This window comes from Podarcis bocagei (assembly GCF_964188305.1).
Source record: "Podarcis bocagei genome assembly, chromosome: 3".
Classification (NCBI taxonomy): domain Eukaryota; kingdom Metazoa; phylum Chordata; class Lepidosauria; order Squamata; family Lacertidae; genus Podarcis; species Podarcis bocagei.
The window spans coordinates 89,157,287-89,184,075 of NC_138127.1; the positions used below are offsets into that span (position 1 = coordinate 89,157,287).

A 26,789-nucleotide genomic window follows, 5' to 3' on the forward strand; every position below is an offset into this window, starting at 1 on the left:
CGAGAATACCTAAAAACAGTAAAATGTTTATTTTCTTAGAAAAAAAAGAGGGATTCAAACTGATTGTGGTCACAACGTCCATCTGTTTAACCTTGAAGTCCCCCCCCCCGCGCACTCTCCTTCCTCGGCGCCTCTCGCTCCCCGGAGAGGCCGCCCAGCGCGGGGCTCTCGCCGTCTGCCTGCCTGGCTGCCTGCGAGCTCGGCGGGCAGCGCCTCCGTCCGCAGCGCCCGCCTCGCGGCTCTCGAGTGTGCTCGCCCGGGAGGACACGCCGGAGCCCGGGAGCTTCTTCCTCCGCCCCCCCGGAGCCGGAGCGCCGCTTGGAGCGCCGAGGAAGGAGAGCGCGCCGGGGGGGGGACTTCAAGGTTAAACAGATGAGAGCCGCGAGGCGGGCGCTGCGGATGGAGGTGCTGCCCGCCGAGCTCGCAGGCAGCCAGGCAGGCAGACGGCGAGAGCCCCGTGCTGGGTGGCCTCTCCTCGCTGCCGCGGCACACCAGGCAACATCTCGCGGCACACTAGTGTGCCGCGGAACAGTGGTTGAAAAACACTGGACTAGATGACACTTGGTGTCCCTTCCAACTCTACAATTCTGTGATTATTTTCATAGAATCCGTTAAAACAATAAACAGCAATGACCCCACCCACAACCCCAAAACAATAATTCCATACAATACATTACAGCAAGGACAAACCCGTTCTTAAGTTTCCAAAGGCCAGGGTTAAGAGATGGAACCAGACACGCTTCTGAGGATCAGGAGTTTCACATTTTTGTGGCCATCCTCAAGTAGGCCCTCTCAGGAGCTACTGCTCCTCAATCCTTCACTAAGCTTAATCTTTAGGCTGGTCTATCAGGAAGGAGGTACCTTTTAAGACCCCTCACTGAATAAATATGCAAAAATTAAGTTTCCCACCCTCAAATGATATGCCCTACTCAATCATTCACTTGTCTTAAAACTTACAACCAGTTTTTTTTAAAATAAAGTTTAGTTTTTCACCATGCATGCCTTTTTTATAGATTTTTGTCTCACCCACTTTAAAATGCATCTCCTGGAGGGTTGACCATGGGTCAAATGCATCCCTTGACTTGATACCCCTGTTCTAAACTTTATTTAGGGTGGTTCACAATCTACAGCTCTTCATTACAGCAACAAAATTCCTTTGTACCTAAGATATATTTGCATAGGGGAGGTTTCTAGGAGTCTAGGATTCTTTTTCTTTTGTGTTTCACCTTTAGCTGTTCCATCACAACATCCTATATTAAATGAAATAAAACGAACTGCAAGCAAGAAAGTCAATAATCTGACCATGGAATTCATTAGACAAATTTGCGAATCATCTGTGATCATTTTGGTAACTACAGCTCTTTGATATCCTTAAGCTATTCTGGCATGCCATTGGGCTTGTGATACCCTGCTGTGTAAGGATGCTACAGCTGCAGGTTTTAGATGCCTTTTTATAGTTAATCACAGCGTTCTACTCTAAATGATACAGTGTCTTAAGGCAGATTATTTATCATTTTTTAAGTTGTCTAATTGATTTGCCACACAAATATCAGTGTGTATGTGCTTCTGGCATGATTCCCCCCTTTAATGCTCTATTATGTATTCACAGAGATAATACTTGTTCATACTCTTGGGAATATGATTCAATTTGGTGTCTCTTATTTTCCTGTCCATTTATATTTTATAGTGTACATATGAGAGCAAAATACACAAAAGTTTAGTGATACTCAGTGCACACATTATGTAAGTCTTTTGTCTTTGATTCATGTCCAGATTAACTGGGTACAAATGGAAAATATGTACTTGTTTTAAAGGAAAAGAAAATAGGGTTTAATTTTGTTTAAGTCAACCATCTCGTTTAAAATTAGCCCAGGGGTCTTGTAAATAATGCTAGTAATCTAAATGTAATAATGCACATTGCCCAATTGTTTCTGTGTATGATATAAGTTCAGTGCTCTAGTGCTTTGACAGCCCATTACTGAATGTAATGAACAGCTATTTTTAAACAGAAGAAATTCAACTTGACAGCTTGGCAATGAAATTCAGCTAGTGGCATAATTTTTGCTGTATTCAGTATACAGAATGGATTTCAGTTTTGTTTAAAGAAATTTGTATCATGGACTTTATAGAGCAAACATTTTTTTGGCGTTCCTTTTACTACTCATTTTCTGCAGCTTCATTTTTATAAGCATGAGGATTGTACCAGTTTTGGAATATGTATTCAGGGAACAGTGGTAATCTGTAAAAAGTGCAGGTAAAAACCAGTGAAGTTTCCAAAAGAGCAACACCGACTGAGCAAGTTTTGGTGAAAGCACACCACAAACAAAATGCAGATCTGCTTTTAACACTATATTTTATTATATACTAATTATAATTCAACAATTGTAATTATATGGATGCTTACACAAGTTTCTGAACTACATGCAGTCAATAACTACTGAGTTACATAGTTCAGTATATGAACTTGGCATCCAAAATACGTTGTTAACTGGCAATCTTGAAACAATTACACAGGACTGTAGGTATAAATATTGGTTGTGAGTTATCTAGTGCCTGTGCAGTGACAGGTATTGTGCATAGCTGTCAACTCCCCCCCCCCCTTTTTAAGGGAAATTCCCTTATTCCGAATAGGATTCCTTGCAAGAAAAGGGAAAAGTTGACAGCTATGGTATTAGGTTGGCTAGATTTTCTTAAAAATGAATTCTTTGTTGGGGTTAAAATCATGAAAGAAATTTGGTGGTCTAGAGACTTCATTAGATCTTTGGACTGGTTAGTACAGGGTACAATTGGAAGTGAACATGTGTTTAAATGAAAAACAACTCTACCAGAGATAAGGAAAAAAACATATCCAAAACATCTCCCCGAATTTGTCTTGCAGAATGACACTCATACTTCCTATAGTCTTCCTGAAATAATGTGGACTATTGTAATGAAGCTGATGGTCATTAAGTGTTGGGTCATATGACTTCATCTTTTGCTCTTATCACAAACTGGTGTGCTTGAGTGCCTGTTGTTTTGAAAGTAAAAGAGGGCAACACCAAAAACAAGGTAGCAGTTTTGGCATGCAGGTGCCCCACCCTGACATTCATTCCTCAGAATCCCCAGGTAGGGCTGAGACAGACTTTTGCCTGAAATCCCGGAAAGCCAATGCAGGTCACTGCGGACAGTGGCGAACTAAATGGACCAGTGGTCTGATTCTCTATAAGGCATCTTCATGTCTGTTGCTGTGTTTACAGTGGTACCTCGGGTTAAGTACGTAATTCGTTCCGGAGGTCCATTCTTAACCTGAAACTGTTCTTAACCTGAAGCACCACTTTAGCTAATGGGGCCTCCTGCTGCCGCCGTGCCACCGGAGCCCGATTTCTGTTCTTATCCTGAAGCAAAGTTCTTAACCCAAGGTACTATTTCTGGGTTAGCGGAGTCTGTAACCTGAAGCGTCTGTAACCCGAGGTACCACTAGTCAAAATTAAAAAAATCCTTCCAGTAGCACCTTAAAGACCAACTAAGTTAGTTCTTGGTATGAGCTTTCGTGTGCATGCACACTTCTTCAGATACACTGAAACAGAAGTTGCCAGATCCTTCTATATAGTGAGAAGGTGGGGAGGGGTATTACTCAGAAGGGTGGTGGGAATGGGAGATTGGCAGATAGCTGAGATGAGCCTGTTGACGACTCTTAACGACTGTAATAGGTCTTACAGGAAAAGGCAACTGGAACCGAGGTACCACTGTATTCAGTAACGGTAGAAAATCTGAGGTGCCTGGCTCAGCTACTGCATAGGTGAAGTGCTTGTCCATAAGAACATAAGCAGAACCTGCTGGATCAGACCAGTGGCCCTTCTAGTCCAGCGTTGTGTTCTTACAGTGGCCAGACACATGCCTATGGGAAACCTGCAAGTGCAAAAACACTCCCCTCCTGCAGTAGTTCCCTGCAAATATGCATCTACTGTATTTTTCACCCACAAGATTCTGGTTTCTGATCTGAGCTCAGGGCATATGCTGCCTCCAACCATAGAGGCATAGCATAGCCATCATGGCTAGCTACCATCCACCGTCTTCTCCTCCATGACTCAACGAGATAGAGATTAAAGTTCCAGGCTGCATCTATTGGATCTAACATGGCTGAACATTTGAAACATGTTTGTACTTAATAGGAAAAAAATGCTTCAATTAAAACACATGTTACTGTGCGCTTTGAACAAAGGGCCTCCATAATACATGTTGTCTCAAATGTGGAAAGTTCCTGCTGCCACGGTCAGGTATATGAAATTATTATCCATGTCATCCCAAACAGCTGCATGAAACATGGGCCCAACAATGGTGATGTTTAATTTCAAAATAAAGGTGTCCTCCTTCAAATGAATTGTATTTGATCCTAAATAAATCTGTTTTGGAAAGGTCCTTTGGCACCATGTTTTGACTTTGATTATCCCCTCCACCCCCTCAAACTGTTGTTATGTACCTGTTGAATGAATATTGTTCACACAACTGAACTGAAATTTTGTTTCCTTTTAAAAAAAATAGCTTCCCAATAATTCATTTGAGCTTCCTTTCTAGTCATAGCTCAAAGCATTATGATGGACATGTAACTCTATCTATCTGAAGATCAAATACCATCATCTCTTTAAAATTTAGCTAGCAGAAATAGGAGAGAGAGGCCTCTGTTATTTTACCTTAGCTGCTACTCACCCATTGCATAATGCTATTGCTTGACTTGGCTTTTGGTACAACAGTGATTTGTAGTACAGGAGAATCTTTGAGTTAATTTTTTATTAATATACATATTCTAACATAATAGTCTCATAACACATACATATAGACTAAGACAAGCAACAGTAGTACTTAATTTCTACTAAGATTTCTTGCTACAGAATCCAGATCTTAAGATAGCGCCTAGAGGGCATCAACCCCTTACAATCCCAACTAAAGCATCCATGACAGATGGCCATCCAACCTCTGCTTAAAAACCCCCCATGAAGGAGAGTCCACCACCTTCGGAGGGAGTCCGTTCCACTGTCAAACAGCTCTTACTGTCATAAAGTTATTCCTATTGTTTTATCAAAACCTCCTTTCTTGTACCTTGATGCCATTGGTTCGGGTCCTACCCTCTGGAACAGGAGAAAACAAGCTTGCCCCATCTACCATGTGACAGCCCTGTAGATATTTGAAGATGGTTATCAAAGCTCCTCTAAGTCTCTTATTTTCCAGGCTAAGCATACTCTAACTCCCTCAACTGTTCCTCATAAAGCTTGGCTCTTAAACCCTTTGATTAGCTTGATGACTCTCATGGGATTGATACTTTGATGGGGCATGGTATTTAGCAATCGTCTGGATACAACCCAAAATTACTTTCCCCAAAAATTTCTCATCAAAATAAACACGGAGTTATATATATTTCTTCTAGATAAGGCGAGTTCCTAAATTTACTCTCAACAGTTCTTAATACCTCAAATTTTATTCTTCTTACGATTAGATCCCTATATTTAGCTTATTATGTTTACACATTCCTTAACCCAAAATTTATTGAGTTCTAGTTGATAAACAAAACTCTAAATACCTTTATGACCCTGAATGTTAGATTGAGCATTCCCCCAACTTCAGATAAACCTTTAACCTCAAACATTAGTTTTATCACCCAACATTATTCTTATGTTTATAAAATCATCCCACCTTATTTATTTTAGTTCATATAATTTATATGTCATTTGATTGTAGAACAAAACCTCAAAGCAGTTTTTTTTGGGGGGAAATCCTCAAAGCAGTTTACAAAAAAGATAAAAACAATAAAATTATCATTTAAAATAATGGCAACTGTAATTTAAAACATATGGAAGGTTAAAAATCTCAATAAAACGGACAGTAACAAATTACACCTCCTACAAACTTTCTAAACATCTGGGTAAGGTAAAGGTAAAGGGACCCCTGACCATTAGGTCCAGTTGTGACCGACTCTGGGGTTGCGGCGCTCATCTCTCTTTACTGGCCGAGGGAGCTGACGTACAGCTTCCAGGTCATGTGGCCAGCATGACTAAGCTGCTTCTGGCGAACCAGAGCAGCGCATGGAAACACCGTTTACCTTCCCACCGGAGCGGTACCTATTTATCTACTTGCACTTTGACATGCTTTCGAACTGCTAGGTGGACAGGAGCTGGGACCGAGCACCAGGAGCTCACCCCGTCGCGGGGATTCAAACCGCCAACCTTCTGATCAGCAAGTCCTAGGCTCTGTGGTTTAATCCACAGTGCCACCCACGTCCCAAACATCTGGGTAGACTTGTCTAAATTATAATGTCTTCAGCAGGCACTGAAAGGAATATAGTGATGATGCAAGCCTGATATCAATACGCAGGGAGTTCCAAAGTGTCGGTCCTGCCACACTAAATGACCCTGTTTTCACCGATGCAGTGCAGGTATTATGTGGCACTTGTAAAAGTGCCAATTCTGCTGATCAAAGTGTTTAAGTGGGCACATAAGGGGTAAGGCGGTTGTGTAGGTCCCAGGTTCTTAAGGGCTTTATATAGAAAACAGCAATACCTTGAACTCAGCCTGGTAGCAGACATCGGAACCCGTGTGTTATATGCTGACAAGGCCTCACTGTTGTGAGCAATTGCACTTTAGCATTCTGGATTGACTGCAGCTTCCAGATCAAGTGCAAGGGAATCAGTGCATTGCAGTAATCAAATCTTAAAGCAAGCAATGCATGAACTAGTGTGGCCAGGCTCTCCAGATCCAGGAATGACCGTAGCTGTTGAACCAGTCGCAGTTGGTTGGTAAAAGCCACTTCTAGCCACTTTTTAAAAAGTTGGTGTTAAAGGTAAAGGACCCCTGACAGTTAAGTCCAGTCATGAACGACTCTGGGGTTGTGGCGCTCATCATGCTTTACTGGCCGAGGGAGCCAATGTTTGTCTGCAGACAGTTTTTATGGGTCATGTGGCCAGCATGACTAAGCCGCTTCTGGCGAAACCAGAGCAGCGCACGGAAATGCCATTTACGTTCCCGCAGGCGCGGTTCATCTTTATTATCTACTTGCACTTTGACGTGCTTTCGAACTGCTAGGTTGGCAGGAGCTGGGACCGAGCAACGGGAGCTCACCCTGTCGCGGGGATTTGAACAGCCAATCTTCTGATCGGCAAGCCCTAGGCTCAGTTGTTTACACCACAGTGCCACCTGCGTCCCTTAAAGTTGGTGTTACATTCACTATTTACCAGTCCTCAGGTATGGAGGCTGATCTGAGGGGAGAATATTAGTTACCCACAGTTTATTGTGAGCTTGCTTTAAACCAGTGTCCTTCCTTAATATAATTATTGCTTTTACTTATTGACCTCATCAAATTCTTCAATATTTCTTATGAACTATTCCCATTTGTCTGTGGCTTGCTTTTGGTAAAATAAAAATATATATTTCTTATTATTTGGAGATATAAAACTGAGAACAACTACCAGACTTTTAGAAGACATCTGAAGGCAGCCCTGTTTAGGGAATCTTTTAATGTTTGATGTATTACAGTATTTTAATATTTTTCTGGAAGCCGCCCAGAGTGGCTGGGGAAGCCCAACCAGATGGGCGGGGTATAATTAATTAATTAATTTATTATTATTATTATTATTATTATTATTATTATTATTATTATTATTATTATTATTATTTGCAGTTCCTTGCAATTCCAGAAGAATTGTCACAGTTCTAGGTAATCTAATCTGCACCGCGCCTCTTGTCACTATTCTATAAAGTTTCATTTTGCTTTTCCGCGGCTGAAATAATGAAAATAGCCTTGTGGACTGTTGGATGATACTAGTTCTGTTCTGCACAGTGGCTGTGGGTTGGAGCTCTGATCCTTTGAAAGGGATGTCTTGGCTCCTTGCTCTGTTACTAGAAAGATATACTATACCTTTTTACCAGGGGAGTGGCATCTCTTAGCAATGGCACACCGGCAGCTGTGGATAAAATTCCTTTCCTTTTCAACTGTGCTTAAGAGATTTAGGGGGGTGTTGGGTAGCTGACAAAACATTCCACGGTCTGAGCAGTTAGGATGCTCTTTCCTTTGCTAATTTATTAAAGATAAACAATTCAAGATGAGGTATTATTTTAGGAACATTAATTTTTGGCTTAGGTGTTTGATGAAATAAGGTTGCTGTTCAAGACAATGAAGAAATGTGTATTTCCCCCTCTTGCGCATTCATTTGAGACAGAAATTAATTGAGCGGCATTCTAAAGATCTTGTTTGTAAAATAAATAATTAAAGCAGCACTCCTGAACTAAAAGAGTCATAAGTGATTTTTTTCTGCTCTTCTTACAACCATTGTAGACATTCTTACTAAGTGGACCTAACCCAGCACTAGTATATTTTATGTTAGCAAGAAGGCATGATAGAAAAGTGCTTGAAGTTCAGGGGGCATTTGTCTCCTTTCCTGCAAATTCATTTAAGTACCAGTCTTGCCATAGCTTTAACTAGGGCAGACAACCATACAAATGACTTGAGATAAAATGAAAATAATGGACTGAGCTGGGTGCCGGGGGTGGTAGTTACACTGCATGCACATCAATAAGCATCGAGTGTTATTCTATGCTAATGTAAGCCTGATGGATCAGCTTTCGCTTTTAGCCTAGAGGACCATTAAGCACTGGAAGCTGGGTCAAACTGATATAGTAAGGCAGATGTACCCTGACGGTTGGCAACAGTAGTTAACAAGCAGTAATTCACAGTGTGCAAGACTAATACTGCTTAAAATCTTTGTGATGAGGACGGATCAGAGAAGAGATAATACGTTTTGCTTATTAGAAGTGTTTTGATTTTGCAGAACATAGTTAGCATACAAAACAGAACTATCAGCCCAGGAATGCTTGATACGGCTGAATATTCTAATTACGCTTCCAAATATTGAATCATTGCAAAATGGATTCCATAAAAATGTAAATAAATTGTTCTAGCAGAATAATGCATAATTGAGAGGTCTCACTTGTCATCTCAACTGGAATTAAATGCTATGTGTAGCTACTAAGGTTATTTAATGGCCTTGAGAGTACAAAAGTATAATAGGAAAATGAAAAGTAATATGATATGAAGTCAACTTAGAAAAAAACACCATCATATAAGCCTTTGAAATGGACTTCTTCATATTGCCTTGACACTTCTGTGCATTGAAATTTCATCCATTGTGTTTAATGCCCACCTACTGATTAGATGCACCCATAGCTAGATGAATTTCAGATATGTGTACATGGCCCTTGGTTGAGAGCTCTTCAGCACTCTGGCATACACATGGAAATCTGGTGTGAGTGACTTTCCTCATTTATTCCATTAGTTTCACACACGTGTCCTGCCTATGTGTATGATAAAACTGCTGTAATCCGTTCCGGAAGACCATTTGACTTCTGAAATGTTCGACAACCAAGGCGTTGCTTCTGATTGGTTGCAAGAGCTTCTTGCACTCAAGCAGAAGCTGGGGCAGACATTCGGGTTCCAAAAAACATTTGAAAACGAGAACACTTACTTTCAGGTTTTTGGTGTTCTGGAGCCAAAATGTTCCAAAATGGAGGCATTCGGGAACCGAGGTTTGATCGTATATAGGTTCTTTGTTTTACATATAGGTGTGGCCAGTGTTCAAAACTCCCATTGTCCTAGGCAGATTTGGTGACAGGGAATTTCATTGCCGCGAGCAATTTCTGAGCTTTGGGCGCAGTACTGCGCCTAAAATTTCAGATTAAAACTGTCACTGCTGGTGCTGAGGGCGTGGGAGGAGAAATTCCTACCTGTTCGACTTCTAAGAAATCACTGCAGTGTCGGGCAAGCTGATAGGTTCTGCCTCTCAACTGACCTTATAGAAAGGCAGCGTTTTGAGGGACCCTCATAAGTATATTAATGGGGCAGGCAGGGAAAGCATGGCTTTGGGTTTTGCAGTCTTCAGATGAGGACTAGACCATGTGAAAATTGAACATAAGATTTTAGCTGCAATTCATTCATTTTCAGCTTTGTATTCTTGTGCGCCTAGACATTCCATTGTTGCGCCCCTAACCTAAGTTTAAGGTGCCATTTAGCTCCTAGCTTTCATTTCTCAGTTTCTAACATTGGTATGGCCATCTGCTCCATAACTATATGTGTTTCTAATAGTCACAAAATAAAATCTCCAGGCACCTTTAAGACTAACAAATGTCTTTTATATGCCACAGGAGCCTTTGCTGATTTTAATTAAAAATGCCAAGAGTTCTGTCTTTAGGGGGGAAATAGTATGCATAACAAAAATAATCGTAGCTAGGAATAATCTGTATTTTATAAAAGACTGTCCTTAGAATAACAACTGCTACAGCCCCGATCCTGTCTTGTTGTTTACTTCTAATAAATGTAATGATTCATCCTTGAATGCACAAATTAAATGAGATAAAATAATAATAAAAGCAATATTAAATTGTAAATAAAATTACCATACTCCCTCACATTTGTTTATCTTCTTATAACAGATCTTTTGATAGTGTGGACACCTTTAGTGCCGATTCAAAAGAGAAAAAACCTAATGCATCATTTCCTTTTTCTTGTGAACTTCATAGCCACTGCCTGAACATGCTTGGATTTTTTTTCCATGGCATAAACTTAGGACCTTCAATTGAAACTAGTTTCAGTTCATTGTTTCAAGACTGACTGTGACAGTCAATGACACGGGGAAAATTTGTTTGTAGAAATCTACCTTGGACTGAATTAAAACCTTAAAGGAACTGTTAAGCTAATTCTTGTTTTTAAATCATTGAATCTTGTGAGAATCCCACAAAAGACATCAGTATAAAAACACATTCTTTGCGATTGGGAATTAAAATATGGGAGAGAATGTGATTATTTCTGAATCAGAGGTTGACCACAGGTAAGTATCCATTACTGGCATTTGTGAGAGGGACACAAAGCCTGCTATGTCGACAGCACAACACATCTCTGCCCTGAAGCTATTCATTCTTTTCCAGACTAGGAGCATGTGGGTTTTGGTGTAGCCTGGTGTTATGTCACTGTAAATTGCCTCAGACTGCAAAAGGGTAAATGTTGCTGTTTCCATGTCCCCTGCTACAGAAAGGGTATTTGAGCAGAAATTTAGAATATTAGATGTCATGCGTATCATGCTTGCTTATTTTCCCCAGGATGAAAAGGTCAGGCTGGTAGGGTTTTGCCCAGACTCAGGCCAATAGTTCTTGTTATTGGCAATAAATATCGAGGAGCAAGATGAGACCTTCCATACATGCATGAGAGATTTTAACCCAGCTGCCTACTGCTGCTCCCAATGCACCAGAAAAGTCAGCCACAAAGTTGGGGGGACTGTCTCTAGAGGGACTCCAAGGGACAATAAGAGACTTTCAGCAGAAGGAACAGGTGAGGGTGGAAACCCTTGGACACATGGAGAAATGCTTCTTTAATCTACCCAATCTTGTTGCAGAATTAAAGCATGTGGTTGGATCTTGAAGTCGTGGGTAGGACTCGAATCAGTGGCTTCAAGTTACAAGAAAGGAGATTCTGACTAAACATCAGGAAGAACTTCCTGATGGTGAGAGCTGTTTGACAGTGGAATGGACTCCCTCAGAAGGTGGTGGACTCTCCAATCCTTGGAGGCTTTTAAGTGGAGGTTGGATGGCTATCTGTCATATCTGTGATATTCTATTGATATTCCTGCATTACCAGATGACCTTCGGTCTCCCTTCCAGCTTTACAATTCTATGATTCTATTATAAAGACAGAACTCGCAGTCAGCTGCACCTGGGAAGGCTGTAAATCTTGTTGCCTGTCTCAAGAGACAATGGAGTGGGCCTGTCACGGTCTGGTTCATGGGTGATCAAAGTCCCAGCTGGGGACGTCGAGACCAGGAGCAAGATGGTGGGGTGGGAGCAGGAACGGGAGTCCAGAAGTCAGGAAGCCAAGAGTCCGAGTGTCAGAGAACTGGGAGTCAAGAAGCCAAGGGTCTGAGGGTCAGGAAGCAAGCAGTCATGAAGTCAGGGGTGCGAGGATCAAGAAACAAGGAGTCAAGGAACTAAACACAGCAAGGCAGGGAACGTGTTGCTGTGGCAAAGAGCCGAAGGGAAAATGCTGACCTTATATCCCTACCCAGCTCTTGCCACCAGGTGCTGAGAGTTACCAAGCGGCCTCACTTGTGTGGCTGCGCCTTGCCTCTTTAGAACAAACTTAGGAAGGCCCCAGTCCTGCAGAGTCCTATTGGTCACAGGGCCTGGCTCCTGCATGCACACCTGACAGTACCTCCAGAGGTGAAGTCAAACTGCTGTGTTTACAGCACCAAAGTGAGCTCCCTCGGGCACAAGCCTGGGCATTGTGTATGGAAGTGCTAGGCTGCCCAGGCCCCTCTCTTGGCCTCGCTGATGTGGTCCAAAGGAAAGCAGAGCAATACATTTGGCACTACCTTGGTTTCAGAAGTTGCCGGAAGGAGGCATACAAGGCACCGTCAAACCGTCTCAGGAACTCCACTCTGGATTTGTGTAGGATTTACTCCTTAGTCTTTTTTTTCTCCTCAATATATCCTGCAAGGCAGCAGAGGTTTTGGATCAGAGTTATCCTTCACCTAAATGGGCTACTTTCCCAGGTTGATAAGCTCCATTTGCCCCTCACTTCTCTCACTTCTTCATGTGCAGAAAGCACCTTCTTGACCATTGGATAAGATTGGAGTCTTATAGAATCATAGAATCATAGAATCATAGAGTTGGAAGAGACCACAAGGGCCATCGAGTCCAACCCCCTGCCAAGCAGGAAACACCATCAGAGCACTCCTGACATATGGTTGTCTTAATCCACCAGAGCCTGTCTTCGCATTCATGTCAATCTAGTATTTATTTATTTAAATTTTTTTTATTCTCTCCGCAATATGAATTCAAGGCAGTTTATAGTTCAGATATTGGAAAGCGAAACATTAAAACAATAGTCAATTAAAGATCAAAATCAGACAGTCAAGGAGCAGCATAAAAAAGGCAAAGCAAATCCTGGGAATAATGTAATTAGCAGAATATCATAATAGCACATAGAAGCTTGAAAACAATAATATACTATTTACCTGGTGTCTGAAGGATAAAGCTTTGGGCATTTCTGGGAGGAATGTTCCAGAGATGGGTGATCTACCACAGAAAAATCCCCATCTTCAGAACCAACTACTTAATCTTGGAAGGCAAGAGCCACAGTAGAGGGACCTCAGATGATATGAGTAAGTGGGCATGTTTGTTGGGCAGGAGATGTCCTGATCCTGTTGTTTAGAAATGAATATGCCAGGCAAACTAGCACTTTGAATCGTACCAGGAACAAACTGGAAGCCAGTGCATGGCTTTCAGCACAGGTGAAATGTGTTTGTGTGAAAATAGGATGCAATTCTAATCATTTCAATTTGGAAGCACACAACTGGATTTCTATCATCTTTCCATTGGAACATATGTAATGAACCACTTAAGAGAAATTGGCTCACTTGCAGGGCAGACATGCCATGGAACTCGGTAGGAAATCCAATGAGCAGAAAAGGCTGCAATTTACTATTTTGTTTGAGTTACCAGCCAAGCCATTTAGCTGTTTGGGCACAATGCAATAGATACGAAGGTTAGTGTAAGTAAGGTTGGAGCTCTAGCTAATTGCAGAGCTATCCAGTATTGTGTTTGATCAGTAGTTAATATACATACTCGCTGAAAGTGAATTTGGCTTTCCTTTCTCTTTCTAAAATATCACTAAAACATTTATGTTTTCTCCACATCAAAGGGGTTTGGCTGTTATTTGTTGCTAGGTATTTCAGTATATTTCACTTAGGGGGAGTATGTGAGTGGGAGGACAGGATTCATTGAAATGTAAGCTCTAGCACATTATTTATTTAAAATGAGACTTAATAAATAAAAAACTGTATAAGCTTACACTGCATTGTGGCTTAAAAGGGAAAAAAAAGATTTCTTCTCGATACATTTAAAGATACTTAAAATGCATTCTGTCCTTAGGGTAGCACTGTGGTTCTGCAGTACTTTAGTAGACATTATAATTTTGCTTTGCACCTACAAAGAAAATTATAGTTTTTACGCTGTTTATACCAAGTGCTTTCAAGTGAAGATACTGTAAAAATCTAAAAGTATGTTGTTGTAAAGCTGAAGTAGGGATTTTTAATAAATCATTGTAGGTCAAGATTCTTGTAAATGCAAATGATCCCCAATTTAGCCAATGGGTGGTCCTTGCACAGCTTTACATATTATAGTATCATTTGAAGAGACCTGCATTAAGAAATGGTCATGTTAATAATGCATATTTTCAATAGATTTAGCCCTCTGTTAATTTTCAATGGTACGGCAATAGATTATTTCACCTTTTAAAACCCTGAATCTAATAATGCCTCTATTATAATATAATGGGGGGGATTAACAATAATTGATTTTACAAATATTTTTTTGAAGATCTAGGGCTTCTTAATAACTTTGGAATATTAGTGATGACCTAGCAGTGTTTAAAAAAATCATATCTGCATCATTTAATTACATGATCTTTTTAAATGAGACACTCAATTTTTATTGGATGAAAGTCGCAGAATGGGTAATGCAATAGATTTTTATTTCTGGGAAGCGGATGTCAAACTGGGTGTCATTTTACCTAAAATGTAGTTTAGTTATCTGTTTCACAGTATCATGGAAGCAACCTTTTCAGATGCAAGACTCCCAACCATGGCATAATAAAACTATTTTGTGTGTGCACGGGAATGAATTTGACAGCTTTTATATCATTCACTGCTTCCGTGAATGAATCCTCATAGCGTGGTACTGTGTGTTGCTTTCAAGAGTGTGACTACCAGCGGACATGGCACAGTTTTTGTAAGAAGGCTTTTTCTTTTTTCACTGTCAGAATATTAATATTTTTGTTTTGTTAGTAAGCAGTAGGCATCTCAAGAGCCATGCAATCCTCCCTCATCCTACTTCCACCCCCAGTATGAGTTCACCAGTATCACTTTTCCTTATCATTCTTATCTATGGTATTGCACTACACATTCGCTGATGCTAACCAAGATTCCCAATTTATCGCCAAATTTTGAAGGCAGTTGAAATGAAAGCTACTGGTGATGTGGCTTCCCCACCACCACACCGCATTTCCCAGCTGTTCATTATTCCCACAATATATTTCACAGCAAATAGAAGTGAACTAGCATAAATCTTTATGTACCCTCTAGGCTACAAATCCCATGAAGAACTGCAACTGCAAGCATACAATATGCATGTGCAAATATATTCAGGCTTTATAAATTAAGCAATAATTAAGAAACGAAGCAATTGCTAAGAAATGATGCAATAATTAGAGCAGTTCAAATGGCACTGTGAACATTCAAGATGTCAGAAACATTTCCTATGGAAATCTGCTATACTGAGATGGGAAACTGGAAATCAAATCGGAAGTCCAGTCGAGGGAGCTGGGTATGTTTAGCCGAGAGACAAGAAGACTGAGAGGCAAAATGATAGCAATCTTCAAATATCTGAAGGCTGTCACATGGAAGATGGAACAAATTTGCTTTTCTGCAAATTTGTCATAATCCAACACTCTAACCACTATACCACATATACAAGTGCTGACCTGGGAGGAGGGGAGAAAGCCTCCATCTTGACAAAGCTGTGCACCCCATCCATTAAAGGTATATTTGGACACCAGTTCCACTGTGTTCAATGGGGTTCACGTATGTATGTATGTATGTATGTATGTATGTGATTGAAACCTTGCGGACTAATCCCGTGAACACAGAATGCTCAGAAGCCCCAATGAGTATGATAGGGCTTACTTCCAAGAAAGTCTTCATATGGTTTTAGTCTTCAGCATGGCAGAGACCCTTTATCTACTCATTAGCAACATGTCTAGTGCCTTCTGTAATTGTAAGGAGTTGTTACATATTTTGGCTTTTTGTTAATTTATGTAGTGCATTTTTCACTGGATTGTCAGAACTTTTTTTTAAGTATTTGAATCAGAATTGTGAGGTATAAACCTGGCGTAAACATGTGCTATCTTTTTAGGGATGGACAAGCAAACATGCGCTTACTGTAAGAACAGCATTGTGCCCCTTCATTGGCAATCTCAGAAACTCTTGAGAGAAGTCTTCAAGCGTTTGGCTTAACATTTGAAAGGTGCAGTGCCAGCCCTCCTCCACCTCTCCCCCAAGGACAAAAAAGACTGACTTTTGGAGGAGGGAGTAACAATCAGAGGAAGACTCCAGCAATAACATTTGGCCTTTCTTCTGGTGAGAATTGGCATTCCTGCAGCCCTGTCACTCTGTGGAAAAGGACCACACAGGCCGCTCTTATCATTGCTGGAGACCTGTGCCTGCTACCCATTCCTCCTACACACACACACACACACACACACACACACAAATACCCCACAAGTGTCCCAGAAAAACCAGGACATCCTGTGTCCCCCACCCCACAAGAGCACGACGACCATTTTGGGCTCTGTGGTATCATGTGATTTTGTGCTGACAACTTGCCTTGAAAAAAAGCATTTTTTTCTGGGGCTGTGATCTCATGCAGCACCCCCAATCATGTGTTTTTGGGCACCATGAGAGCACAACCCCCCCAAAATGCATCTTTTGGGCTCCATGATTTTGCACAGGTCACGTGACTCGCATGGGAGCATGGATGGGGACGCGCGTCCCAGCTTTGGAGCTCAACATGTTGGAGGTTATGACACCCCACCTCCATAAATGCACAAACACATGTCTTACAGAATACTTTTCAAAATATACTAACTTCCCACAACTGATAAATGCAATTTAAAACCATATTGAATGCTTCTAATAATTGCTGCGGAAAAACAGTTTACCTCTTCAAATACAGTTGTATCATCTTCTTGTTGCTCTAGTCTAGAGTCTAAATAAACAAAGGGCTTATACAGTGTCACTATAAGCAGTCATGGATAAAACCACTTTTGCAACCTGCCTAACAGTTAGCAAGGCAAGTCTTCTTATTCCTCGAGGGAAGGTGAAGGGGTTGCAGGTGAAGGAGGCCAAGTGGATGCAAGCAGAGTTGCAAATTGAGGGAGAGGCCTTCTTATGGTGGACTTTCTTCATCTTGATTCTACTTGAGGCAGCTCAGGTGATCCCTTTATCATCTCCACTTGACCTCCCCTGCAATGAATACTTACTTAACCTCTGTTGTTTATGCACTTGCCTGTAAATTAATGCTTCCGGGGAAAAAACCACTGGTGTGTCTGGCACTTGTTCAGCACCTTTCTCTATTCGTATACCGTGCTGGCAGTAATTGTGCTTCTAAGTAAATATGCATATTGCAAGTATGTAAGTCTTGGGTGCAAACTGCTTGGCTTGCAATTGCTGCCAACCATGGTATGGATGGAGACAGGTGAGAGATGGCAGCAGGCGCAGGAATGAGAGTCACTGTGGTGTAGTGGTTAGAATGTTAGACTGGGGCCTAGGAGGCCAGGGTTCAAATCCCCCTTCAGTGGGTGAGCTTGGGGCGGTCACTACCTCTTAGCCTAGCCCACCTCACAGGGTTGTGAGGATTAAGTGGGGGGGGGGAGCAATATAGGCCGCATTGAGGTCCTTGGGAGAAAAAGGGGCTATAGATGCAAAAAAACAAACAAATAAATGTTTTCTCAGCAGCGTTTACTATGGTTAAAACTTAAAAGTGTGAGTTCACGGTGTTCCCTATTGCTCAGGGACCCTTTGTATTTTGTATTTACCACAGCAAATACTTCTGCATCCATAAACAGTGCATCAGCTCTGAGAGCCAAGGTACTGTAGTGGTAACTTCATATGTGAGAGACCCAAGTTCAAATCCCCGAAAACCAGTTCACAACAGTAGTTGGTTTTGGACCCATTAAGTATCTCTTTGCCTTGCTTCACCAAATGGATATAAGGATAAGAAAAGGCTGAGATAATAATATATTGCAAATGTGTCCTGAACCCCTGGGATAAAGGAGAAAACATAAGCACCACAAATTGCTAAATATAGGGAAACAAAACCTAGCCCTTTTCCTAATGAGGAAGAATCTCTTGCAAATTTTCTGTGTTAGTGTTCCCACCCTTTTGTGGTTAGTTTTACGTTAAGTGCTAGAAGGTGGCATTGCTTTATCCAAACATCAGTAAAATGTGTTTATATGGTTTTGTTTAACCAGAGATTTTTGTACTGTTTTCTTTTGTTTTTCCTTGATATATTGCTTTAAATGTAGATGGAGAATTGAAATGTGGTGTTTCACATGTAATACTGTTGAACCCAAGTCTCTCAGTTCACAGCATAGCTTTTATTTATTTTGATAGTAAGAGTGCTACTTGACTTTATCTGAATGGGGCTCTGTTATGAGATTCTGTATGGCAGAAGACTACTTTACCTTGGCTTACAAATACATTAAAGCCCTGTAAACCTGCACTATATTTTAGCATCCTTTCTCAGCAACATTTGCAACAATCGGTGGGCTCTCACACATACAAGAAGTAATGAAGGCAGTGTGTATTTAGACCTAATCAACAGTGTCTGGATAAAATGAAATAGGGATAGAGGCCATCCTGTCAGAAAATTTCACAATGTGCTGTTGAAGATGTGCTTGTTTGCTTCCTTCGCTTAGAAAAATGCACTGTTCTTCCAAAATGATTATTAAGGAAAAATAAAGGTAGAAATATATTTTGCATGTAGTTCACAACACAGCACAACATAACACAACACAAAATGGGCGATGAGAAATACCTGTACTTTGTGTTACTGGATTCCTAATATGGAAAAGTGTCATGGAAAGTAACAACCATTTTTGCATAGTTCAGGGATCATCAATCGTTTTGGTCCTGTGGGCACATGTGAAAGCCTGAAAAAACTCCTGTGGGCACCAGACATGTCTTGTAACTTTCCCCCTCCTCAATCATCCTTGTGCTGTGGTGTCAAGGTGGGAGTTAGGAGCAGGTGAGCAATAACTCACAAGGCGTCAGTGAATTCTTTATTCAAAGAAACTAAACAGCTCAGGCCTACAGGTCTTCCCAGTGGGGCTTGCCCCAAGGAAGCAGTTGCGAGGACTGAAGTTCCTCGCCTTCCCACAGTCTCCTCCTTCTCCAGTTCCTTCCCCAAGCAATCTGAGGCTCCGTCGTCTTGCCTGTCTTTGCTTATCCCTCTTCATGCCTCTTCAGCTTCTGGGAAACCAGGCAGGGGAGCTGGTTGAAGCAGGAGGGGGAGACACAATGGCTTTTTCACCAACCTGCCTCATCTCTGCGTCTTGGACCCCTCCTCTCCAGCCTCCGCTTCTGGCTCTGGACTGCTCTCTGACACAGACTCCTCCTGCTCACTAAACCCTGTTGTCCCTTCAGCTTCCAACACCTCCTCCCAGCCTGCTCCCTCTTCTCCCTCTGCCCACTCATCATTGCCCCACCACCAATCCCCTGGCTTCCAGTCTTGTTCCCTTGGGGATTCCCCACTTGGTTCTTCCCACCACTCCTCTGCATCCAGCCAGCCCGCCCATGACATGCAGTTGGGCTTGATAATGTCCTATCAAGAAGGCTTATTTCAAGCCTAATTTCAGTGGTGGAGGGTGGGACCCCCCCCCCGAAAATGCTAGGGAAGCCCTATCACAAGTGTACCTATGGGTACCACACTGGCAACCCATTGCATAGTCAGTCATGTTATCTTCCTAAACTTCCTAACTACATGGAAATAATACAATATAGTATAATAATGGCATTATAATGATTTCAAGAGCACTTTGCTCCCTAGTAAACCTACTTAGGATTTTTTATGTGTCTCCTGTCACTTGGAAATGTTTCAAAAATGAACCTTTCATTTTCATTTCTATTCAGACTTGAAGCTATTATGTCACTGTGCAGCTTAGTTTGGACCGGCTGTGTACCAGTTAACCTGTTAGTTGCTTATTCCCCATCTCCTTTTTTCTCCTCTGTAATGTCTCCCCATAAGAATATCCTCTCCAGTCGTAGTTTCACAAATAACATTGTTATAAGTTGAAATTGTACCAGCAAATGGGGGAATTCTTTGCTCTTCTGCAAAATTGCATTTATTGAACTGAATTAGCAGAGTTCAAGTCCGGATATATTTTTCGCAGGCCTGACTTCCTACTTTATCTCGGAGCAGAAGCTGAAGTTTGTTTTACAAGACATGAAAAAGCTTTTAAACTAATGTGTTTGAAGGAAATCGGCAGCAAATGTGGGGACACCTGCTGTTAAGAAAAGTGCTTGCACTTTCAGCATGCTTATGTCCCCAATAGAGGGAACTGCTGAGTAAAATGATGGCCACTATTGTTCAAATCCTATAGGTGGCAGCAGCTACTACAATTTAAGAACATAACAATGAAATGATTTGTGGGTATGAGAATAAAACTGTCATGAGTTAAACTAATGGGATCTTTATTCTGTAAAGTGTTCTTCTTTGAAATATGATACCTGAGAAAAATACCATTAGTTTTTCTAGTTTCCCTTTTAAGATTTAAGAAGCTTATCTTTCTTTTAAGTTCTATTTATACTTTAAATCTTGTCCCCAGCCATGTTTCAAAAGAGCCATAATTTTATGGTGTCACATTATGAAGTACCTGTCTCTAAGTAACCTAAGAGAAAAGACCCTATGACATGCTGTTTTAAAATCATACAATAGTCTGTAGTTAGTTCTGAATGCAGCTACCTGTGTTGCAAAATATTGAATAAGTTTTAGTCAAGAGCTTAAGTTGTCATGTGCAAAGTACTCATTGGCTGAGTTTTTGATAAGTCAACTTGCATCTAGTGGCTACTATTTTAAATGAAATGTTGACAGGTACACAATTCTCTCAGAGTAGCTCACTATAAAAATCTCATTGCAAAAGAAGACTGCAAACTTCAGGCATTACATTTACTATAGCATTCATAGGGAAAGCAGAATAATTTTCTCGCTTGACTTTCATAAAACAAAGAATTTGCTGCATTATGATGGCTGCATGCCCATATGGAAAATTACCTATTTTGTAATAACCTGTGATTCTCATAAGCTAGTTTTGTTTACTAAAAATGTGTTGAAGTATTCTTAAACTTAAACTTACACTTTAAAGACTATTTAATATCCCAGCACTGGAAACTAGAAGGACCTACTGACAAAATAGTGTGCGTTGGGCAGAGCCGTAGCTACGGGAGGGAGGGGCTAGCTGGGTTGTTTGCTCCAGGTGAAGCCTCCAGAGGTGCTCTATTGAGGCTCCCAGCCTGTGTGTGTGTGTGTATGCAAATGTGTGTGGGGTGGTGCCAAACTGGGTGTTTGACCCAGGTGAGATAAATCCTAGCTTTGCCTTTGCATTGATATATTTTTCCAGAAAGAGATCTTCCTGCTTTCAGCATAACTGCAGAAGGCAAATCACTGGATTTTTCTGGAAAGAGCAGGATTCTATGAGTATTATTGAAAGCAGCTATGACATGCACCTGATGGTCCACAGCGATACCCTGGATGAGATGTCTAGACAGAAGTGGATTGGTGTCTATTGTTAAAAAAGGAAATGTTATAGAACAAGTGAGAAGATAGGATCTATTCGTATTAAACAACAATAATTTTTTTAGTCTTATAAGTTGCCAAGACTTATAAAGCTCACTGATCACAAACTCTTCCTTTTTATTCATGTGGTGCAAACGACACTACCAGATGCAGCCTTCAATGTGTAGCAAGGGACCATGAGACTCTGGACAGGAAGCTGAACAGCCTTGGGGCACAGGTGGCAATTTTTCCATTGCTCCTTCCTGTTGAAGTTCATGTCTCAAGAAGGGAAGAAAGTACTGGAGGAAAATTGGCTTTGCAGGTGTTGTTGTAAGGAAAAGTTTGGCTTCTTGGACTATGGTCTCCACTTCTTTGAGGAAGGACTTCTGGCAAGAGATGGGTTGCACCTCACAGCGGCTGGCAACAGTGTTTTTGCTATGAGTCTTGCGAACTAGATCTGGAGAGTTTTAAACTAAATTCTGAGGGGGAGGGAGACAATATTTCAGACAACAGGGGAACACCTGGTACCAAGAATAATAGCTTCATTGATGCACAGGAAACTTGAGGTGGTGCTACAGAAACCTACTAAAGGGCAGAAAACTACAATAAGGAGGGAATTACTTGTGATTATAGTTGTCTCTATACTAATGCACAAAGTATAGGAAACAAGCAAGATGAATTTGAGCTCTTAATAGGATGGCAAGTATGACCTAATAGGCATTACTGAAACATGAGACTCATGACTGGAATATAGAAATTGAGGGGTACAACTTGTTTAAAACGAACAGACCAAATAGGAAGGGAGGAGGATTAGCATTACTTTTAAAGGATGTGTACACTTGTGAAAGACATCCATGACCTGGAGCATGGAAGGCAGTTTGAGAGTATATGGGTAAAAATTGTGGGAGAGGGAAACAACCGTGGCCTTACTGTGGGTCTCTGCTATAGACCTCTAAGTCAGACTGAAGACTTGCATGATGCCTTTCTGGAGCAGATTAGTGAACATTCAAAAATAAGAGATCTAGTAGTCATGGAAGACTAAGAAATGTAAAGAAAGAGGAAATCATGAAGGAAGAGTATACACGAATAGCCAACAGTTGCAGGGCAAAGGTCCGGAGGACCAAAGTTCAGTATGAGCTCATGCTTGCAAGAGAGGTTGAAAATAAAATAAAAAAGTTTCTTAAGCTATGTTTGAAGCAAGCAAGAGGAAGAGGAAGCAGCAATTTGGAGGAGATTGGAGAGAGGTTGGAGGTTGGAGGAAATGTTTGGAGATAGATGCAGACTGTACAATAGCCCCAAAACACAAGGCGTTGTTGTTGTCGTTGTCATCAGCTGCTGAGAAAACAGAGGTTAGTTTTCATGCTACAAGAGAATGTGGCTGTTCTGGACTGCTTGAGGGAGGACATGGCTGTGTGTTCTGTGCTACACAAATATGGCCGGAATGAGTCTAGCATCTATGCCATCAAGGTGTGTGAGAAGGAGATTCGTGGGGCTGTGTCAGCAAGCGTACCACTAAGTGCAAAGATACTGGAATATGGCTTTGGTGTGGGACAAGGTTCAGGACAAGGCTTTGGTGAAGGCGTAGAAGGCACTGAACTAGTGGCTAGAAAACATGAACCTCAAACATGTTCCTGTGGATGGCAGCATCCTGCGCTAAAAGGCTCTCAACCTCTATGACCACTTCAAACCTTCCACTATGGTTGCGGAATTTAAAGCCAGCTCAGGTTGGCCTAACCACTTTAAGATCCGCTTTAACCTCAAGAATGTCTAAATGACTGGGGAAGCTGAGGCTGCGAGAATGTACCCCGTGCAACTAAAGAGGCTGCTGGATGACAAGCCATATCTTTTATGTGTAATGGCCAGGAATATGACCCTCACATAAGATGTGAGTTATCCCAGCTGAGATTTCTGAACAGTCTTCAGAGGCAGCCCCACACATAATGCATTGTAGTAATCTAACAATGTTTCCACAGCATAGAACTTAGGCTATCCTTGTTTAGACTGGTGTGTATCTGGGCCAACAGTCAAAGCTGATGGAAGGCACTCTCCACCACTGAAGCAACCTGAGCCTCAAGCGACAGCAAAGGATCCAGGGGTACCCCTAAGCTATGTACTCACTCATTCAGAGGGAAACCTCCCATCCGTCACTGGATGCCTTTTAAAAACCATGGTGGAGAGTTGGAAGGGTCCCAAGGGTCATCAAGTCCAACCCCCTGCAATGCAGGAATCTCAGTTAAAGCAAACAACTAAACAACTAAACAACAACAACAAGAACAAGACCTGTGCAAAATCCTATATTGGACTGGATCTATTTCCATTTGCAACTGTCTGCTTTGACAATGAATATAATGTAAATTCTCACACTGAACTTCCTTAAACAGTGACTGGATAAGCTATGGTTGGAACAGGGGGAAAAAGTAAATATATTGCCTATATTTATTTTCTTTAATTTTTTTAAAGTAGAGAAGGTTGATTTTTTAAAAACATTTTCTTCTTTTCAGTATTAGTTTATTGTTCTGTTTATGTATGACATGTGGCATTGTTGTCGCTCGGTTTCTTTTATTGTGACAAACATGTTTTCAAATCTGTGGATGAAAAAAGTAATTGTAGGATTTTGTTAACTACGGAAGTAATTAACTACCGAAGGCTGTTGGAAATGGTGTTCAAACTGAGCAAATTTCAGAGAAGAGGGGACAAAGCTGTTGTAGTATCCTTCTGCTTGTATCCTTCTAGGAGAAATTTTTTGAAAACACCTGTGATTTGTTGCAATCTTCCATCTTTTCCATCCTGAAAAGACACAAAAATTGTTCTTTAAGAGTATTTGAGTCAGAAATGAATCCTCTTAGGTATAATGTCCCAGTGGATGAGGAGGGGTGAAGGAGACATGATGAAATCAATCGAAACCAGGGAAGCAGCTCTCTAGACTTCCATCTGTTTCTGCATCCTTTGCAACTGAGATTTGAACGTGACATGTAAAACTATGTTTAAGTTCTCTAATAGATAAAAATTGAACAATTGTTGCTTTTAGTTGTGGACTTGGATTAAGCAGAAATGTGGTATCTTGCAAATCAGAATGTGATGCAATACAAGAAGAGGTTGAGGTGATTGCTGTCGACTCTCATTGTAAGAGACTGTGATCTTCTGATAAAGCTACTCCCATCTTAAGAAGTATACTTAGAGCTGATTTCCGCAGTCGGAAAAGCTATGTCATAAAGCCATTCTGGTACAACATCATTTGCGGAGAGTGCTCCTCATTTGCAGAAAAATAAGGTAGGTTTGTCAGAGTGGCTTAGGATAGACTGTGAATAGGATAACTCCTCCCATTGCCCTGGATAGGCAGGGCTTTCCCAGACTTTTGCCTCCTATCCCAGGGACAGGAGCCACCCCACCCAGTTCTGCCATCCTTTGGTTAGATTGGAACACCAAGTTTTCTCCTTTGGGAAAAATTCCAGTATCTTTTGATCTACTGTTTGTATTTTTTGTCTTTTCTTTTGCCAATTCCACCCTTTTTAATTGGTTTTTGCCTCCCTCATCTCTTACTTACTTACTTACTTTTTATTTTTAAATCTTTCTCTTTTCCTCTGTGTTTTTCTCTTCCCTTTTTTGACAGGGTTTTATTTTATTTGGGGGTGGGTGGCTTGTCACTTTCAGTGACCTGTATTGTCAGTGTGAATGCTTGCCATTTGTCTGGGGCTAGAGGGTTGATGGGGACATGGGTGGCGCTGTGGTGTAAACCACTGAGCCTAGGGCTTGCCAGTCGGAAAGTCGGCAGTTCGAATCTCTGCGACGGGGTGAGCTTCCGTTGTTTGGTCCCAGCTCCTGCCAATCTAGCAGTTCGAAAGCACGTCAAAGTAGATAAATAGGTACCGCTCCAGCAGAAAGGTAAGCGGCGTTTCCGAGCACTGCTCTGGTTTTGCCAGAAGCAGCTTAGTCATGCTGGCCACATAACCTGGGGAAACTGTCTGCAGACAAACGTCAGCTCCCTCGGCCAGTAAAGCGAGATGAGCGCCGCAACCCCAGAGTCGTTCGCAACTGGACTTAACTGTCAGGGGTCCTTTACCTTTACCTTTTTAGAGGGTTGATGGGGTCTGCATACCCTCTCATTGGAACTGCCTCTGTTTCTGAAGGAAAGCTTTTTGGCCGACCCCATACTTGCTGTTTCCTTTTTGCAAAAAAGGATGGAAAGCAGAACATGCTGCTTTCTTTGACTGGTCCCATGTACCTATCAGGTGGGATCATCATTTGACCAAGCCATGTTTCTGATCCTCATCAGACTATGTCTTCTACACTTAGGCTCAAATGGCCATCAGTTTCTTAGGTACATTTTGTGGCAGGGTTTTTTGGCGCCCTTGTCTAACACGCAGTATAGAAATATTTTAATTAATGAATAAAATATCAAAACCTACACAGTATCAATCTGCACTGCCAGAGACCATGATGGCAAGAACAGAGTAGTCATCAAAGTTAGAGAGCACATCATAAATTTGGGGATCCAGTTTTTCTTTATTGTGCTAACTAGCCCAAATCGTACACAACTAGTGATATGTGGAAATATATGTGGGTGGATTACTTGCATCTGGCAAGATGGCAACAGAACAGGAATGTACCTTAAATTTTTGCTTCTGTAAGGAAGTTACAATTCCTAATTTTCTAGGTGAGTTATTACTTAAAAATAGATCTGTTATTAGATACTATTATATAAGTTAAAACAAGTGTGGGCTTGAACACGCAGGTCTCAAAGAAGGATTTTTGTAGATTGTAACCATGTTAAAGACCATTGAATTATAAGGGGAAATTAAATAAAAAGTTGCTATTTTTAAAGCCTGGAAGATTTGGGCAATAAAGTCAAGATTTCTAAATTATTTAGTAATTTGGTTTCATTTTAAACACAAAATAACAGCTTTTCAAACATTTCACACCAAGTTCAAACCACATATGTTTTAACACTGCCAAATAAGAAGAAATGTGTTACATTAAAGTGCATGCTGTTTGTGCATTTGGAAATACCAATCATTTTACAGCAATTTTGAGTTATTTTTCTGTCACTTTGTATTCCAATTCTAAGAGACATACAAAAACCCTCACTCTGAACAACTCCCTTAGGGTTTACTCATGGATGTCAGCAGCCATGAGCAGGAGGTGTAGTGCACAACAAACCAAGGTCATAGGAATGTTAACTTTTAGTGACTTGCATGTATTATTGTTCTTTGTATTGTGCTGTCTTCAAAATCCTGAAAGTACAATTTGGTCCCACTATTACAAAGGTGGGCTGTAGGGAAAAGAGACAAGTGCTAGCATGCTTTTCTCAATCTTAAATGTTCTAAAGAACTAAACGGTCCTTTCACTATGGCTATGCAACACCTCAGGAGCCAGATCAATGGGTAATAAAGA

The 26,789-nt window shown here is 41.2% G+C and overlaps 1 protein-coding gene across 2 annotated transcripts in view; it reads left to right on the forward strand.

Moving 5' to 3' along the window:
• CAMKMT (calmodulin-lysine N-methyltransferase) overlaps positions 1–26,789 on the forward strand; it is a 249,531-nt gene that overhangs the window by 79,517 nt on the left and 143,225 nt on the right. The window lies entirely within an intron of this gene.